This window comes from Sander lucioperca, chromosome 5 (assembly GCF_008315115.2).
Source record: "Sander lucioperca isolate FBNREF2018 chromosome 5, SLUC_FBN_1.2, whole genome shotgun sequence".
In the NCBI taxonomy this organism is placed as follows: Eukaryota; Metazoa; Chordata; class Actinopteri; order Perciformes; family Percidae; genus Sander; species Sander lucioperca.
In genome coordinates this window covers 14345512-14366095 of record NC_050177.1, presented here as the reverse complement: position 1 = coordinate 14366095, position 20584 = coordinate 14345512, and the positions used below count along the sequence as shown (strand labels likewise).

The 20584-nt window shown below is 39.6% G+C and overlaps 1 pseudogene; it reads left to right on the top strand.

The window, feature by feature from the left end:
* The window catches only part of LOC116057182, a 128268-nt pseudogene that overhangs the window by 91428 nt on the left and 16256 nt on the right, over window positions 1-20584 (top strand).

The window sequence follows — 20584 nt, the reverse complement described above, 5'->3', positions numbered from 1 at the left end:
CACAGAACTATCTATATTAAATAAATCTTAATTTAGAGAAAAAAAATGTAATTGTTTTTTTTATGTATTGTTGATTCCGCTTCAGATTAAGTGGCTGTAACCTGTCAGAGAGAAGCTGTGAAGCTCTGTCTTCAGTTCTCAGCTCCCAGTCCTCTAGTCTGAGAGAGATGGACCTGAGTAACAACAACCTACAGGATTCAGGAGTGGAGCTGGTGTCAGCTGGACTGAAGAGTTCACACTGCAGACTGGAAACTCTCAGGTTGGTGTTCAGTTAATTAAAAAGAATGACCCTCTGAGCGGTTATTTTCTTCATATGTTAATTAGGATTTGGATTGACTTTTTATTGAATCCCTTTCAGAATGAGTGGCTGTAACCTTTCAGAGAGAAGCTGTGAAGCTCTATCCTCAGTGCTCAGCTCCCAGTCCTCTAGTCTGAGAGAGCTGGACCTGAGTAACAACGACCTGCAGGATTCAGGAGTGAGGTATCTGTCCTCTGGACTCAACAGTCCACACTGCAGACTGGAAACTCTCAGGTTCGTGTTCAGTTAGGATCTGAGTATCAATGCAAGTTGAAGCAACATTGTGTAACATCTTATTTGCGATTAGTGCCCCTACAGTTTCAGAGTAATTTACTTCTACACTGCTGTCATAAATACAGACAGCTGTACACGTGCATTTGTTATGATTACATTACTTGTCATCAAAAACTAGCACATCAACAACACAAGACATAGCAAGCCGACTAATATTACTCACTAGTCCAAGAACAAGAAGGCCAGCTAGCCGTCTGTCTTGCAGCCCTTTTTGTAAATTCTTAGTCAGTGACAACAGTGGATGAATGTCTATGACCCCAGGAGCCAAATTTTTCTGACATGAGTAAATAAAATGAAAAGCAGTAAACGGAAACCATCTAGCACCCCCTTGTGGCAGTCACTGTCACTTGAAAGAAATTGGAAGCTCATGAGCTCTTTACACTGAAACCAACACAGGTTCTAGTTTCTTCAAAATGCGTATTGTCACAGTAGCAAGGGAAGGGATAAATATTGTGTGCTTCCTCATTCATAAATCTACAAATGTATCCAAGATGTGGTTTTACATCTGCTTTTACAACACAATCTGAACCGTGTGTGTGCTTGTGCATGTGTGTGTGTGTGTGTGTGTGTGTGTGTGTGTGTGTGTGTGTGTTTTCAGTCTCTCAGGCTGTCTGATCTCAGATGAAGGCTTTACTTCTCTGGCCTCAACTCTGAGCTCCAACCCCTCCCATCTGAGAGTGCTGGACCTGAGCTACAATCATCCAGGAGATTCAGGAGTGAAGCTGCTTTCTACTTTCCTGGAGGATCCTAACTGGAGACTGGACACTCTCAGGTATGGACAGACAGACAACAATGTTCCTCTGTCACTTACTGAGGAACTCTGGGTGAAGGTGTATCACAGAGGTTCTCAATCTTATTTTAAAAAGGTCAACATCTGATTTTTATTCAAGATCAGAGAACGATAAGATTGGCATTAATAAATATGATGTAATTAACTCACTTATCACTTTGAGCAGCCTACATTCCAGTTGAGAACTCACTTTTCCTACTCAACTTTTGTAGCGATACACGTAGCTTTAATTCTGTACCAGTACCTAATGTTATCATTTCTTGGTAGACTACTTTCTCTGTAACAAAATAATTTAAGTTGAAAAAATAAGCCAAACATATGTATCCTATTTACATGTTGTTATTTGTTTAGACACACCAAACTAAATAAATCTCCCTCATCCCTCCAAAACCCCACAAAAATAATCAATAATTTGGAGGACCCCCTGCACTGACTCTGAGGAACCCCTAGGGGTCCCAGAGCCCCCTGCCGTATGCAATTCGAATTCAGGGAGAAACAATTAACTGAAACAGCGTGCTGCTACTTCCTTGAAGAAATTAAAACAAACTTGGATTAAGGAGGAGTGGTGGGTTTTGATACGGTCAATCATGAGATGCTATTACGCAAATGGGCAAACTACAGTCTTTCAATACACACATAAAACTGGTTTAAATCTTACCTGAGTGGATGACATCAGTGTGTGAAGGTGATCAATACATTATCTCCGTTGAAAATATGCACTATAGGGGTCCCGCAATGGTCAATCTTAAGTCCGCTGCTTTTTAGTATATGTATATATATATATATATATATATATATATATATATATATATATATATATATATATATATATAAATGACCTTCCACTCGTATGTAATGATATTGATTTAATAATATATGCAGGTGACACTGTGCTCTACACTCATGGGAAAAATGCAACAGAGGTTGCTTTAAAATTAACAAATGTAAAGGATAAGGTTGTTGAATGGCTACACAACTCACTTTGAATGTTCGAAAGATGGTAACCATTTTTTTTTTTTAAATAATAGTAAATAACTTAAGGAATGTCCTGAGGTCTTAGTACAGTAAAGGGGCATAAAATTATCCATGACAAGTACAATATTTAAAATTTTGAAAATTTGATAATGCATTCAAATGTTTACTTACTCTTTAAAATCATCCATAATGCTGCTGATCCTCCTCTAAAACAATGTATCACGCTCAACTCAGAAAAAACAAGAGCCACTCGGTCAGCCACTAGAGGAGAGTGCAGTATTCCCAATCGCAAAACTTCATTTGGCAAATCATCCTTTTCTTTTGTGGCCAAAAGTCAGTGGAATACTCTCTCCACACACCTTATTACATGTAAAAATCCTCAAACCTTTTCGAGTTTGACAAATAAATGGTTGCTGTCAAAACAAAATTGTACACAATTAGTGTGTGTGTGTGTGTGTGTGTGTGTGTGTGTGTGTGTGTGTGTGTGTGTGTGTGTGTGTGTGTGTGTGTGTGTGTATTGAGAGATGTAGGGATTTTGATTACATAGCTTTGTTGAGAAGGGGTGGGTGGACTGGACAAAACTTGTCCATGGTGTTGTAGAGGAAACATATATGGTATTAAGGGGGGGGGTTTGGTAAACTGACTGGATGCTCTCGCTGTTTCACTTCCTGCCTGGCTGTCCAAACGACCCGCGTGAAAATAGACGCATGTATCTTTAGCGGAACAGAGAGACGTTTCAAGTACGCTTCTGGGACACACCGTGGCGTGTGGTTGTGGAATATCAAGCATTAACTTGAATGGTAGCGATTGCTCGCAGGGCACGCTACGCGCCAGGAATGCAGCGCAGGCGCGCCTGGTGGAAAATACCGGTCAGAGTAAATGTAACCACACCATGACAGCTTTAGCAGCATTGCCCTGACTATAACTTGAACAAGCTGCAGATTTGACATAGTCTCACTCTGTCTCCCTGATAACTGTATTTATGATGGTTAAACCTTGAAATTATCCCCAGCCCTAGTGTATGAAGTTGATTGTGACTTTGTTTCTTCCTGCAGGGTGGACCATGGTGGACCGCAGATTTTGAAACCTGGTCTGAGGAAATGTGAGTGGGTTTTAAGTTTGCTCTAAGAGAACTCAGCTGCATTTTACACTAGTTTAACCTCTTCCTGGTGCTGGAAGTATAATATTAGATGAGGTTACTTATTATTTCAATGTTTTACTGAACAGGATGCTGAGTGCTTAGCAGTTGATGGTGAATTGTTTAAATCTCCCTTTACTAGTGATGTTATTATTATAGAATTAAGTAATTATAAAGAAATAATTAAAAAACAATAGCATGGTGCCTCCACTGTGGAACTACTTAACTCTAGTGAGCTATTTCGTTATTTCCCCTGAAGCGAATGTAGTATTTTAAATATAAACCATAGTAAAATGAAATGTTCAGGAAAGCCAGGTAAAATGTATGACAAAAAGAAATTTATTTCATTATTTTGGTTTCTCTTTCTGTGTTGTATTCAAATTTGTTCTTATTATGGTGCAGCCCTAGTCCTCCAGTAAAGTCCTGGTTTCTCCCGGTCCTCAGTGAAAGCTGCGGCTGGCGTTTACAGCTGATTGTCCCTCACCGCGGCACTAGCTTAAACGTCAACATTTAACACTTTTCCAAAGCAAGTGAAAACAAAAACGCAGCTAACCTGCCTGAACTTCACTTAAAAGTAACAAGTTACTAAACTGAGAGTTGCACACGACTGTTAGCTGCAAAAATGATACTTGTGCCAAAACTTTAAAAGTCCATTAGTCTCCAAACATCAGTCAGCTGGACATTATACTTAGTTTACAGATTTGGATCATCAGCTGTCATCATTGGTCAAGACGAGGACAAGAAGCTGAACATTGTTGACATGTTGACTCTCATGTTCACTAACTGTTCATGTTGTTAGAACTGGATTGTTAAACATCACTCACAGCTGAATATGAAATGAACGTTTGAATGATTTTCTTTCAGTTATTGTCAGTATAGTTGTTAATAAATCATCAGATGATAACCTGCAGCTGTTTTGTGTCTTGTTCTCTCCATCAGATGCCTGTGAACTGGAACTGGACACAAACACAGTACACAGAAACCTCAAACTGTCTGACAACAACAGGAAGGTGACAAATGTGGAGGAGGATCAGTCATATCCTGATCATCCAGACAGATTTGAGTTCTGGCCTCAGCTGCTGTGTAGAAATAGTCTGACTGGTCGCTGTTACTGGGAGGTCGAGTCTGGAGGAGATGTTTATATATCAGTGAGTTACAGAGGAATCAGCAGGAGAGGAGAGAGTGATGACTGTGTGTTTGGAGGGAATGATCAGTCCTGGAGACTGTTCTGCTCTGATGATGTTCGTTACTCTGTCAGGCACAATAAGAGAAAAACACATATCTCCTCCTCCTCTTCTAACAGAGTAGCAGTGTATGTGGACGTTCCTGCTGGCACTCTGTCCTTCTACACAGTCTCCTCTGACTCACTGATCCACCTACACACCTTCAACACCACATTCACTCAACCTCTTTATCCTGGGTTTATGGTCTGGTCAGCTGGTTCGTCAGTGTCTCTGTGTCCTCTGCAGGACTGAGAGTCTCTCCTGTGGACAGAAACACTGACTGAAGATCAGCTGCTGAAATCAAAGTTCAGTCTGTTCACCATCACACACACTCTGCACTGTGAAGCAGATCTAAGACTCAAACACAACAACATTCATCTGATTTCATCGCTGGGATTATCAACATTTGAACTGTTGGACTAAAAACACTTCATGATATGTAACATCTAAAAAATAATGTTATTGGTTACTATTATATTTTGAATTACATTGTAATATATTTAAAATGTGGAAAACAAATGTTTCTATAAACAATCATCATATAGTCTAATGTTTATAAATGCTTTTAATAAAATCTATACGTTTCATCTTGAGGGAGATCATTTGTTCATTTGATCATATCATGACTTCATTCATCATTTGACTCTCTTTACAGAGATTGATTACCCCCCCCCCCCCGAATAATCAAAAACTATGTAACTCAGTGCAGCACTTCATCACAGACTCCAGCAGTTTTGGACAGTACCGAAGTACACTAGCTTCATGGCAACCTCTACACCTGGCGAGTCCCCACTCCCCCTCAGGATTTCCTCGTTGTTTAATAATACAAACAAAGAAATTGCTGACCTCAGGGAAGATGTTCGTCGGCTTTCCGAGGACTTAAAAACCAAAGATGCTTTGTTAACCGCCTGCTTGGACGTGGCTCATAATCAGTCGCTCCGGATCTCATCTCTCTCGGCGGCCTTCCAGGATACCGCGCCATGGGACCCAGCTGCCTGCCCACGCCCATCGTCCTGCTCGACACCGGTTATCAAGCCACCCTGGACTGAGGTGGTTTGCGGCCGAAAGAGAGCCTCGGGTAGGGCTCCATCGCCTCCTGCCCTCAGCCTCTCCAACCGCTTCAATGCCTTGTCGGAGTCGGAGCCGGTGGCGGCCAATGCGGCTCAACGGGCTCGCCCCGCTTCAAAGCAGACTGACCAGCCGTCGTCACGGAAGACGATTGCTACCGTGCGGCGAAAGCTTCTGAGGGATGCGGTAGTCAGACGGTCCGGTGGCCTACACTGCCTGGATCGGCCAAATGACAACGTTCCTCAAAAACAATCCCCACAACCGAACAGTAAGCAATCTTCCTCTTCTTTTCCCTGCCCATCTGAAACCGACACTGACTGTTTTGCTCCCGTCACCGGCTATCCACACCCCCCCACTCCTCGTCCGCTCTTCAATCAGACAAAGTACTTATTGTAGGTGATTTTAATATCCATGTGGACGTTGACAGCAATAGCCTTAGTACTGCTTTCAATTCACTGCTAGATTCTATTGGTTTCAGTCAGAGGGTGCATAAGGCCACGCACTGTTTTAACCACACCCTCGACCTTGTGCTAGAATATGGCATCAAAATTGACGATTTAATAGTATTTCCGCAGAATCCTTTATTATCAGACCATTTTTGAATAACTTTTGAATTCCTACTACCAGACTATACGAAATTAAATAAAAGTTTCTACACTAGATGCTTATCTGACAGTGCTATAGCTAAATTTAAGGAAGATATTCCAACAGCACTTAACTCAATGTCATGCCTTAATATAACAGAGGACCGTTATGTTAACTTTAGTCCCTCCCAACTTGATAACTTTGTAGACGCTGCTACAGCCTGCCTACGGACTACTTTAGACTTGGTTGCTCCTATCAAAAAGAAGATGATGAAGGAAAGGAAACTAGCACCTTGGTATAACTCCCAAACTCGCAAATTAAAGCAAATCTCACGAAAACTTGAAAGTAAATGGCGTTCCACCAAACTGGAAGAATCTCATGTGGATTGGCAAGATAGTCTAAAAAATTATAGGAGGGCCCTCAGAAATGCCAGATCAGACTACTACTCAATACTAATAGAAGAAAATAAGAACAACCCAAGGTTTCTGATCTGCACTGTAGCCAGGCTGACAAAGAGTCATAGCTCTGTTGAGCCATCTATTCCTATAGCTCTGAGCAGTGATGACTTCATGACCTTTTTTAATGATAAAATTATAACAATTAGAGAAAAAATTCACCACCTTCTGCCCACAGCTTCTAACGGCTCACCATTGGGCGCAGGAGGGCTAGAGAGAACGATAAGACCTGATACATATTTAGACGGCTTTCATCCTTTAGACCTCCAACAATTAATGTTAAGGGTCTCTTCAGCTAAGCCAACTACCTGTCTCTTAGACCCCATTCCAACGAGGCTACTTAAAGAAGCACTACCCGTGGTCAATACCACATTACTAGATACGATCAATATGTCCTTATTAACGGGTCACGTACCGCAGTCTTTTAAAGTAGCTGTGATAAAACCTATTCTGAAAAAAAACCACCCTCGACCCTGAGGTCTTAGCCAACTATAGACCTATATCTAACCTCCCGTTTCTCTCCAAAATCCTTGAGAAGGTAGTCGCTAATCAATTGTGTGACTTTCTGCATAGAAATAGTCTATTTGAAGACTTTCAGTCAGGATTTAGAATGCATCATAGCACAGAGACGGCACTGGTGAAAATCACTAACGACCTTCTAACTGCTGCTGACAAAGGACTTGTCTCCATACTTGTCTTATTAGATCTTAGTGCTGCATTCGACACTATTGACCATACCATCCTCTTACAGAGACTGGAACATTTAGTTGGCATTAAAGGAATCGCACTAAGATGGTTTAAGTCCTATTTTTCTGACCGATCCCAATTTGTTAATATTAACGATAAACCATCCAAATACGCTAAAGTTAGCCATGGCGTTCCTCAAGGCTCAGTGCTTGGACCAATTCTATTCTCTTTATATATGCTTCCTCTAGGCAATATTATTAGGAAACACTCAATTAACTTTCACTGTTACGCAGACGACACCCAATTATATCTGTCTATTAAGCCAGACGAAAGCGGTCAGTTAGCTAAACTTCAAGCGTGCATTAAAGATATAAAATCCTGGATGACCCACAATTTTCTGATGTTAAACTCAAACAAAACGGAAGTTATTGTGCTGGGACCCAAGCACCACTGAACTTCATTATCTAAAGATATAGCTACCCTAGATGGTATTGCCCTGGCCTCCAGCACTACTGTCAGAAATCTAGGAATCATTTTTGACCAGGATCTATCCTTTAACGCCCACTTAAAACAAACCTCAAGAACAGCCTTTTTCCATCTTCGTAACATTGCCAAAATCAGGAATATCCTCTCGCAAAACGATGCTGAAAAACTAGTCCATGCATTCGTTACTTCCCGGCTGGACTACTGTAATTCTTTACTATCAGGCTGCTCAAATGAGTCCCTCAAGACCCTCCAGCTGATCCAGAAGCACGTGTTCTGACAAGAACTAACAAAAGAGATCACATTTCTCCTGTATTAGCTTCTCTGCATTGGCTTCCTGTAAAATCCAGGATTGAATTTAAAATCCTTCTCCTGACCTACAAAGCACTAAATGGTCAAGCACCATCATACATAGAAGAGCTTTTAGTACCTTATTGTCCCACTAGAGCACTGCGCTCCCAGAAGTCAGAGCTACTTGTGGTTCCTAGAGTCTCTAAAAGTAGAATGGGAGCCAGAGCCTTCAGCTACCAGGCTCCTCTCCTGTGGAACCAGCTGCCAACTTGGGTTCGGGGGGCAGACACCGTCGCCACATTTAAGAATAAACTGAAAACCATCATCTTTGATAAAGCTTATAGTTAGGGAGTGAGGAGTTGCAGCATAGTAGATCAGAGTAGAGGGAGGCAGGAAGTACAAGCCTGTTCCGGCAGGGGAGAGTACGAGCCCGGTCCAGGGCCCCTCTCTTTAGCCTGCCTCTCTTAGTTATGCTATTATAACTCTAGACTGCTGTGGGAAGCTCCTTCCAAGGACACAATGAGCCGCTCCCTCTTCTCTCTTTTCACTTGTCTCCTTTTGTGTGCATCTTAGTCCCAGAAATGCCTGTTACTAACCTAGCTCTGGGGAGTTTTCTCCCCGGAGTCCCTTTGCTTCTTCTTCACCCAGAACATCGCCTTGGAATTGGGTGGCACCTACACCGGGGTCCTGGGTGCAGCTGACGCTATGGACTTACTAAGCCCTGCTACGCTCTGTGATTCCCCGCAGTGTCCGACTGCGTCCTGCCACGTCCAACCGCGTCCACCCAGGCTGCTGTGCCACACTACACCCCGTAACGCCCTGCTGTACCCTACTATGACATGAACTACTACAACTACCATTGTGGTCACTGTTTCACTATCTTTATTATGACTATTATTGCCACCATTCACCACTCCCCCAACTGGTGCCGTCAGACACCGCTTACCAAGAGTCTGGGTCTGTCCGAGGTTTCTTCCTAACAAAAAAGGGAGTTTTTCCTTGCCACTGTCACAATAGCTACTGCTAATGCTTGCTCTTGAGGCAACCACTGTAATAGTTGGGGCTTCGTAAACTACAGAGTTTGGTCTAGACCTACTCTATCTGTAAAGTGTCTCGAGATAACTCTTGTTATGATTTGATACTATAAATAAAATTGAATTGAATTGAAGTGAATGTAAAATCAATCTGAGCATCACAACTAACTGTTTTAGACTCAGATGTGATAATAATAATAATAATAATAATAATAATAATAATAATAATAATAATAATCCAAAATGGTGTCAAATTGCATTTTAGTTTTTTAATCGTCACATGTTCTTAAGGGGAGGACCCCTAAACCTCCTGCCAAATATGTGCACCCAAGTCTTTTCACCAACTTGGGGAAAAGTGCCCAGTGTTGTTAAACAGGAGGAATGTGAGGTAGAACAACAGCCTGTCAACTGCTACTGTTGATTCTGCATCAAGTTGCACAGTTATTCATAGTCAATTAGCCTCGTGTGATGACAAAAACCAAAGTTTCTAAATGTCTGACTTGTTTTCATTCCTGCAGAATGACTCCTCAACAATAACTCCCATCCCAATACTGACCTTACTTCCTTCACCTTTTAATGGTTCTGCTATTACCTTCTGCTTTGGTAGCACTAGGGTTACAACCTTTCTGCCTAATGTCTGTCTCATCTTATTGCTTTTCCCGTCTTTTATTCCTGTTGGCCAGTCAGACTCTTACAGTTTGGATTTTAGTTCTCTTACAAGCCAGTAACTGACACTCTGCAGATATGATAGTTTTGTCATTGTGGAACAAACAATCCTTCATGTACATAGACTCTTTGTCCCAAAAACTCTAAGGATTAATATTATTATAAAATCTAATTTGATTTTACTTTGTAGTTTGAATTGAGGATTAAAAAGTATAAAATGTGTGTGCAGGGTGTGATTTGTAAAAAATAGTATTTTAGTAATACTAAATAGTAAAAAAAAATAGTTATTTATTCCATACATGAGCACGGCTCTGTTCATCCGTCTCCATCATTGAACACAAGTGAACTGGCATACATGGCATACATGCAGTATGAGAAACCGTAATACCTCAAATATAACAACCAACACTATTACCGTAATGTATTGATAAGAGCATTATCCAAAAATGATATTTAACACACAGATACATATTTTGGGAGGAAGACGGTGTTACAATTTATGACACGAATAAATGGGTCTTTTATAATAATATTAATCCTTAAACTGGGTCTTAAACAACTTTCTTCAGAGTTCTCCTCATAGAATTTAATGTGAAATGTAACATATTCACAACACCCTGTGTATCATCTGTTCATTCTGTTGTTAGAGAGAGAGAGAGACAGAGAGAGAGAGAGAGAGAGACAGAGAGAGAGACAGAGAGACAGAGAGACAGAGAGAGAGAGAAGTGTGAACTTTTCATTTAATAATCTTCTTCTGACATTTTATATTCCCTGTTTGTATTTTCTGTGACTGAATGTGGTTTTAAATCTGTTGAGGTCTGTTCAGACTGAAAGCAGAGACAGTGATGATGTCATACAAAGTCAGAAAATAGAAAGCTAACTGTTTCCAGCAGACACTAAAGAATGATGGAGCAGCAGGAAACAGACCAGGTCAGATAGTAAACAGCTGATTTATTCATCTGACCTGTAGAATAACCTCAATGATTGAATTGGTTTAAATGTCTGGGAATGTGGAACAACTAAATGCAAAATGAATAAAATAAAACAAGGCCTCATGCTGATTATTTGTGACTTGATTTGATGGATTTATTCTTCCTGTTGTGTCCAGAGTGGTGATTGTTGTTGGAACAGTTGATTGATTGATTTTTTTTATTTTTCTATTGACTATAAGCGAAGTGTGTTTATTAATCATGAAATTACTATTTTATTTAAATGGAGTCTGGTGGAAACATACATTTAAATGCTTACATTATATTGAGTTATTTCTCTTTATACTTACAAATTGTTTTAATTATTTAAGTGCTGTAGATTATTTAATACTCAAGGAAAACTACGGTAGTGGCACCCGGAAAGAGGTTTGGATTGGAATTTGTTTGTAGTCGCTGACAGAACTAATACTAACTGTACAGTGAATGTAAACTGAATTATGTCAGACGAGTCAGATGGCCAATTTTCGGATAACGATTGTTTGGATAGTAATGAGATGGCGTATGAAGAAGTTAGGACAAAAAAGTTTAGGCCAAGATCGGATAGTGGATCTGATTCTACAGACACCGTTAAAAAGAAAAGTAGACCTGAAAGAAATGGAAATAAGAATAAGGTACAGCAGTCAATTAAAGAAATGTGGAAAGTGGTTGTTGCATTTGAGCAATAGGGGTGGGAATCTCTTGGCACCTCAGGATTCGATTCGATTCGATTCAGAGGCCACCGATTCGATTCTAAACCGATTATCGATGCATCTCGATGTAACAATTTTTTATGTACATTTCCATGCGTGATTTAAAAAAAAATATACATATAAATCTGAGTTTGCTACTCAGAGTTTGCTAATCACTTCCTAGACAAAGCAGCTAGACAAAGCTTAGATTTTGACATATACAATATTTGTGACACACAAGTTTTAATGAAATGTTTTGTCTACTGAGGTTTTTATTTGGTAGTCGTTCCATGCTGAAGCCTTCAACGTGCTTGAGAAGTCCCCTTCTCTCCCAGTAATCCTCCATGTCAGAGGCTCAGTCATGTTTAAAGGTGGATAATTGGCTTCTTAGAACATGAAACATGAGGTGGTCAGATATAATGTGATAAAGTAGATGAACAGCCTATATGTGTTTTGCCTAATTATTTTATGTATGTCTTATTAGATCATGTGTATATATACAAAAAAAGTTTTTCCTTTTGGCCATTTTTTGTGTGTTTTTTTCTTCCTAAACTCTAAGTTGTTGTCCATTATCCCATCCTCTTTCAGTCACTCTGTTTTCTGATTTGTACTTGTCTGGAGACAGTAACTTTTAAATAAAAATTTAAAAAAAATCTTAAATAAAATAAATAATCAATTATTAACTTATCAGAATCGATAATCGAATCGTTCTAGAGAGAATCGCGATGCATCTAAGAATCGATTATTTTTCCCACCCCTATTGAGCAAAAGGGAGGGCCACACTTACACCCGATCCATATCACCAAAGAAATTGAGGAAGAAATAGGGAAAATTAAGCATGCACGATTCATGGGAAATGGGAGGCTAATGATTTTTGCAGCGTCTGAGGATCAAAGGGAGATGATCTTAAAGAAAGATACATTGAATAAGGTCAAAATAACGTCGCACATTCCGGGAATAATGTCAAGACAGAGAGGAGTTATAACTGGAATTCCAATTTCAGTTTCTATTGATGAAATTAAAGATACTCTGAGAGGGGGAGAGATTGTTGATGCAAAGCGATTGACTAAAGGAAAAGAGAAAATAGAAAGCATGTCTGTATTGCTGTGGTTTAAGAATGCCATGCCTTCGAAAGTTCAAATGGGCTACATGTGCTATCCAGTAAGGGAGTACATTCCACATCCAATGAGATGTTTTAAATGTCAGAGGTTTGAAAAATCAGCGCCTGTCTATTTACCTGAACAAAGGAGTACAGATGACAATAGGTCACATCCAATCAGAGAGAGTAATAGGAATCCTATAGGGAATATAAATCAACAGAACCAGACACACAAGCCTCCTGTTCCAACCTGCTGTGAATGCAGGATGAGAATTTCAGACGAGACACTGTTGATAAGGAAAAATGACTTTATTGCTTTCATATGTTCAGTGGTTAATGTCACTATGCTGCATGTTAAGAAAAGTGATAAAATCAAATCAGTTGTGGAAGCTGCTAATGATATTTTGGGATTAATAACGAAGGCAGATGATATTCATGAAATACTAAATCGGAAGTATGGAGGGTCTCAAATTGGTTAAAGCGTTAATAATGTTTTTCATTCTCCAGTGTAATGCGCGGAGTTTGTTAGCGAACGGACAGGAATTTAAGAGGTATGTTCAAGAAATGTCAAACAAACCAAACGTTATATGTATCCAAGAAACATGGTTAAAACCTCATTTCGAGTTTGTATTGAAAGGATATCATAGTATAAGATTAGATAGAGGTAAAGACAGAGGAGGAGGTTGCATCACATTTATCAAAGAAGGGATCTCATTCAGACACATCAATACAGCAACTGAACATGAAAATGTGGTTTCTGAAATATTTAATGGAGACAAAAGAAAATTTACTGTCATTAATTATTACAACCTATGTAAAGCATTAACAAATGATTTGATGAGAAGTATTTCTAAAAGAAGTCATAGTGAAATTTGGTGTGGGGATTTTAATGCTCATAATAGTTTATGGGGAAGTAGACATACAGATTTGAATAGAGAACTATTAGAAGAAATGATAAATGACAGGATGCTAGTATGTTTGAATGATGGTAATGGTATAAGGATAAATATTTTTATTATTTACATCATGTATTGATCTCACTTTAGTTGATAGAACAATAGCCAGCAGGTGTGACTGGGAAGTAGATCAAAGCACAAGTATTGGAAGTGATCATTTTCAAATACTATGTAGTGTAGATATTGATTTTAAGATGGATGAAATGTATACCCATCATAGATGGTGTTTTAAGAAGGCAAATTGGAAGAAATGTTCTAAATGGTGTATAGAGGGATTAACTGAAATGCCTGAAGAAACAGAACAAAGTATTGATGACATGAATCGTAGGTTGAGTATGGTTATCATTGCAGCAGCAAACCAGAGTATTCCTAACAATATGAGCCAAAGGGAGAATAAAACTACTGTCCCACGGTGGAATGATAAATGTACAGAAGTTGTTAAGGAGAGAAATAGAGCTTTTAAATTGTTGCACAAAACGCTTACAATGGATACTCTTATGGACTATCAAAGGAAAAAAGCGTTGGCTAGGAAAGTTATCAAAGAAGCTAAAAAAGAATCTTGGAGACAATTTTGTTCAACAATTGGAAGAGAAACTACGCTGAATAAGATGTGGATGATGGTTAAAAAGATGATAGGTAAATATAAGCCCCCACACATTCCTGTCCTAATTGAAGGACAAAATGAAGCAATATCAGATGTGGATAAAGCTAATTTACTTGGAGACAAATTTGCAGAGATTCATAGAGGTAACCATTTGGATGAGTGTTTTATTATTCAATATTATGGTAAATGACATATTTGAAAATTTAGGGGAAAGGAATGAAGGGTTGTTGTATGCAGATGATGCTGTAATATGGAAACGGGGATGCAACATATCATACATAACCAGAGCTGTTCAAAGGGATATACAAGTAATAGAACAATGGGGTATTGATTGGGGATTTAAGTTTTCCATACCTAAAACAAAGGTTATGTTCTTTACCAGAGAGAAGGTCTCAGATAGTTTTACAGTTATGTTGTACAATCAATCAATTGAAGAGAGAAGAAATTTAAATATTTGGGGATGTGGTTGGATGAACGACTTACATGGAAACATCATATAGAGCATATTGAAACAAAATGTAAAAAGGTTCTAAATCTAATGAGGATGATCACTGGACAGTGTTGGGGAGCAGATAAGCAGTCCTTGATGTGTGTGTGTGTATATATATATATATATATATATATATATATATGCTTTAATAAGATCTACCATAGACTATGGATGTGTAGGTTATAGTTCAGCATGCAAAACGTCTTTAAAAAAAACTGAGAGGATTCAATTCAAAGCTATAAGAATTGCTTTAGGAGCTATAAAAACGACCCCTACATGTGCTTTATTAGTAGAATCAGAGGAATCTCCACTCAGTTTGAGGTATGTTAAATTGTCTCTGACATACTAGGTTAGGTTGTTGGGAAGTATTAATAATCCAGCAAGTTCACTTCTTAATGTTTGCTGGGAATATCAAACAAAAAGGGTTTGGGTGGAACATCAACAGTATAGCAGAACAATATGGAATTAAAGATCTGAAATTTAGTCCTTCTCTGGTTCTAGGTGCTATTCCCCCATGGATTCGTCCATCACCAGAGTTTAACAGTGAACTTTTGGAAGGAAAGAGAGAGTATCCAAATGATCAAAGTGTTGCCGCATATTGCCAGGGATATATTAAATCGTCATTGTATGGGTATGTTAACATTTATACAGATGGATCAAAAGATCCACAAAATGGGCATTGTGGGATCGGGATATTTATTCCGGAATTTAATAAAAGAGATGGCTATAGGTTAAATAATTTTCTATCTGTATACTCTATAGAGATGACTGGGATAATAGCAGCTCTTAGGTGGATTGAAGAGGTTAAACCAGTGAGTTCCATGGCAGATATTCATAGCCTAGATACAAGTCACTCATCAAGGGAAGATTTGATTATTGAAATTAAACATTTACTATTGCAGTTCAGGATCCTTGGAATATTCAGTGTTGTCGCGTTCCAGCTCATATAGGTCTTTCAGGAAACAAAGAGGCTGATAAAATTGCGAAAAAGATGCTGAAAAACAAATGTATAGGAATTAATGTTCCACTGGGGAAGGAGGAAGCCAAATCCATAATTAAGTCTGAAAGTATGCAAAGATGGCAAACTGAATGGGAGGCAGAGTTTAATGCTAGACACTACCATAAATTACAGAAGACTGTGGCCGGGAAAAGGGTTACTTCGCTGAGTTTACACAAAAGGGAAGAAGTGGTCTCTATACCAGACTTAGATTAGGTCACACAGGATTGAATGCCACCTTACTTATAGTAGGAAATGGTAATGGATTATACATAGAATGCCAAGACAAAGAAGATGTAGAACATGTACTTTTTGTATGCGAGAAATATAATGATAGTAGAATAAACTGGCAGGAAATAGTAGGAAAGAACGCAATACATGATATACTTGAAGAACAGGGTATGACAAGGGAGATTTATTTTTCTTCATAATACTGGTTTAATGAAAAGAATATAAGTTTTTATTTTTTATTTATTTATTTGTTTTGTTTGTTTGTTTGTTTTGAATTAATTCCAGCCTAGACTCTATGAAGTGTATGGTACTACACTCTCCTGTACACTTGGTGGCGGTATAATACAAAAGTAGTAATCTGCCAAAAAACAAAAGAAGAAGAAGAAGAAACCGGAAGTCTCCTTGCTTCACTGTGCTCTCGAGCTGTGAGTTTTAAACATCGACAGTATAAGAACGGTTTGAAGAAGACAGAGCTCCAGGTAAACCCGCACACACACACACTCAGGTAAACACTTTAATAACTGTTCTTTTACACGGCTATCAAAGCGAATAGAAGACAGAGCTGCGCATGCGTTAGCTTCCCATTCTGCTGTTGTTAAGATTCAGGTAAACAGAACGTCCGTTGCTGAGCAACAGTGTGCTCCGTTAGTGTCTCCTCTACAGTGTTGGCTGTATCATTAAATGTCTTTAGTTGTGTTAAAGAGGAGTTGGAGCAGAGTGTCTGTTAAAACCTAGGCCACTGTTTGGAGCTAACTGTAATATTACTGGAAGCTGACTCGCTAGAATAGACAAATGTTTTTTAAAGCTATGAATTGAATAATTTGCCTGCTGAGAAACGAGTTTCAGGCATTCATATTTGTTGGGGGAACTAACCAGTGGTGTAGTCTAATGTATTGTAGTGGGTATACTGTACTGTATATATTGGCCAGAATCTGCCTTTGGGGAAGGGGGGGGGGGCATATCATAGTGGGGGGTCTGGGTGTCCTCCCCCAGGGAAGTTTTGGCCGTCAGCAACTGCATTTTTGTTGCATTTGGATACGGTTTAATGTACCAATTTATGGTGGAAATACCTTTATTCGGTTTGCCTATGTGAAGAAGAAAATAACAGATGACAATTCAAAATATATCAAAAATATAATGGAAAGTATGTTGAGTATCATTGGGCATTTTTAAGTGGGAATATGGAAATCCTGGAGCTTTCTTAGTGGGTATACTGCGTATTCCTGCGTATCACGTAGACTACACCACTGGAACTAACCTGCATACGCATTACATATGGATCTGAAAGTTATCATCCATTATAACAGATATTTAAGTCTGTAAACTGTGTGAAAGGTGGAAACTGCAGGCTAGTAAATGCTCTGAGTGAATTTAATAAAAATAAAAAAATGTTTACCTTTTATTGTACAGTTGTTTCGATTTTTTCCCAGTTTAATATAATGCTGTTTTCTCCAAACTACTCTGAGTTGATTGTGTAGCGAGGAAGGAAATGGAACAGTTTTCCAGCCTCTGCTTTGAGTTTTCCGACTGTTGTTTTAGTTGTGTGTGGATGTGAGGAAAACGAGAGGAGACAGCAGCTCCTGAATATCTCTGCTGCTTTGATTTGTACTGAACAGAATCCAGAGTGAGTCCAGCAGCCCCAGTGGACATCTGCTGGATTTCAGGACAAGAGAGGAATGGAGGAGGACAACCAGAACCTGGAGCAGCGGAGCAACAAGGTCCCCAGAAGACAAGCAGCAGACTGGGACTCTGATACCAGCCATGTTCAGGTCAGTGTTCAGGGGGGTATCGCACAAAAGTAGAATTTATAAATCCAGGATAACTGATAAAGCCAGGCTTGACCTAGTCTCATCTGTGCAGCCTGGCTTGGTGCGTTTCACGAAGGCCAAGTCAGGCTGAGGAGGAGAGACTAGGTCGAGTCAGGATGAGGAGGAGAGACTAGGTCGAGTCAGGCTGAGGAGGAGAGACTAGGTCTAGTCAGGATGAGGAGGAGAGACTAGGTGGAGTCAGGATGAGGAGGAGAGACTAGGTCGAGTCAGGCTGAGGAGGAGAGACTAGGTCGAGTCAGGATGAAGTATTTCGGATAGATGTGCGTTCACGGCTTTCCTCAACAGACCGTGAGGTTGATAACAGATTTACTGATGCTAAAATGGAGAATAATCATTGTTCATAATTTATACAGAGTGAGCAGCAGCTTCTTGTGGAAGTATGATGAACAAATTAACAGTTGCACTCTTTGCCTTAAAAGTGAGCAGAAGATAATGTTACTCAGGAAATTTACCATGAAGATCCATTTTCTACAACACTAGAATATGATGCATAAATATCTCTTTCACTCTGTTCCTCCCTCTCTCTCTCATGGGCTAAAATATAAATGTCCTAAGTCATATTAACTTCCACTGCTCACTTTTAATGCAAAGTGTACAACTGTTCATTTTTAGTTGGTCCCCTATTATCTGCCACACTTGTTCTCATGTGTTTTTTTTGTTTTTACAGAGGCTGAGTTTCCTTCTCTACATATTATATGATTTTCTCCCTCATATATATGGACATAGAACAGAAAGACACTGAAGACATTGGACTCTAAAATCTAGAAACTATAAAGAGAATGAAGTGATAAATATAATGCACACTGTAAACATGAATGTAACAGAGTATATTCATCAGTTATTCCCCCCCAGCTAAATTTAAGGTCAAAAACCATTGAGGTGTCCTCTCCCTGTTGTTACATGAAGGTACAGTAGTCTACACTATATAGTTATTGGATCAATGAACTAAGACTATAATTTGGGAGGATTGTACAATTAGGATGTTCTTAAAAATGTACAATCCTCCCAAATTATAGTCATTAAAGAATACAAAAAAATTAATCAACTAAAATAATTTAAGGTTTGTCCTAGGGTTGGGCGGTAATACCGTCTACCACGGGGTCTAAAAATAGCAACGGTATCAGTTTCAATACCGTCATTAAAGAAAATACAATGCACTTATATAGGAGACAAGGATTAAATATTAAATTGTGGTGACCCACAAATAAGACTGAAAGAGACATTCACCAAGGTACTGTAGCTTTAACATTTTGACCGCCAGATTCCAAACTCTATAATCTCTCATGATACATACCTAATTGCGATATTGTATTATGTATTGTGTTAGCATATCTTTAGAAAAACGTAATAACACCGAAATGTACATTTTAACGAGTTTAATTATACATTTGAGTAGTAATACGTGTTTCAATAATTCATATCATGGCATAGTAAACCGTATTTATTTCATACATTCTTATCCCGAAAAATATGGTGTGGAAATTCATTCAACTTAACTCATAACAGCTAAATAACAATTAAAAGTATGTTATTTGAACATTTATAACCTAACCTAACCTGGCACTGTCTCCGTTTTGGTGTCTGCTGTGGTGTCAGTGCTGTTCGGACCGTGCTCCGCTTCCCTTTTTTCCTCCATAAACTCCGCTCTCAGCTCTCTGCCAGTTGCTGCATGAACTTCCTCCGGACAATTTTACTGCTGGTGCACTCCTTGGAGAGGATGTTTGCAATGATTCCAGCCAGTTTGAGGATGTATAAAGTTATGTAAACAGCCACCGGCCATCTACGTGTAGCACGCCTCTCACAGAGCGAGCGCCCGGTGCTTTTCTTCTGATTCAGAACAGAGTCCATCCACGCCGTAGTAGCCTACGTTACCGACTCTGGCTTTGCCTTCGGCCCATCGGTGATGCCCACACTTGTTACTTGAGACCGCTAGTTACGTTTCTCTGACAGAGACTATGGTAGTTACTAAGCAACCAAGATGCATCTTGAACCGCGCGAAAAATTCAAAACAATACCGCGGAAATCCGAGCGGTCAATATGACCGTGTATGGCCGAAATAGGTAAAAGTGATTGTATTTTCTTTGCCTTTTGTGTAATGTATAGAAAAACAATTTAAAATTAAAATACAGACTCTTTTAGGAAATGTCAGGCAGCAGCAGGATTGTATTTTGTTATTCAGCAAAGATATTACACATATAAATTTCAAAACGGTCAAAATGACCGTCATGGTCGTTCTAGTGTTAAGGGAGAGGTGTTATGATATACGAGTTCTGGGGCTGAATTATGTCAAACAACGACGGTGGTGAAAATGCTGTTGCTTCGGCGGCGCCGGCCGCTGCTAGCAGCACAGCTAATGTTGGTGCTATCTACGCGGCCACCATCAAGTTACCGGACTTTTGGCAGCACAACCCACGGCCGTGGTTTTAGCACATCGAGGCCCAGTTCCAGCTGAGAGGAATAACACAGGACGTTACAAAGTATTTCCACGTGGTATCGGCCTTACCTGCCTCAACAACAGCCAGGGCTATGGCGCTGTTAGAGGCTCCTCCGGCTAACGGCAAGTACGACGCACTCAAAACATACCTGTTGGAACTCTTTGAACTGTCGGAGCTGGAGAAAGCAGACCGCCTGCTGTCCCTGAACGGCCTTGGCGACAGCAAGCCGTCCGAGTTCATGGAGAGCTTCCAGCACCCGTGCTTACCGCACTGGACGGGCGCTGGCTCTGGAGGCAGAC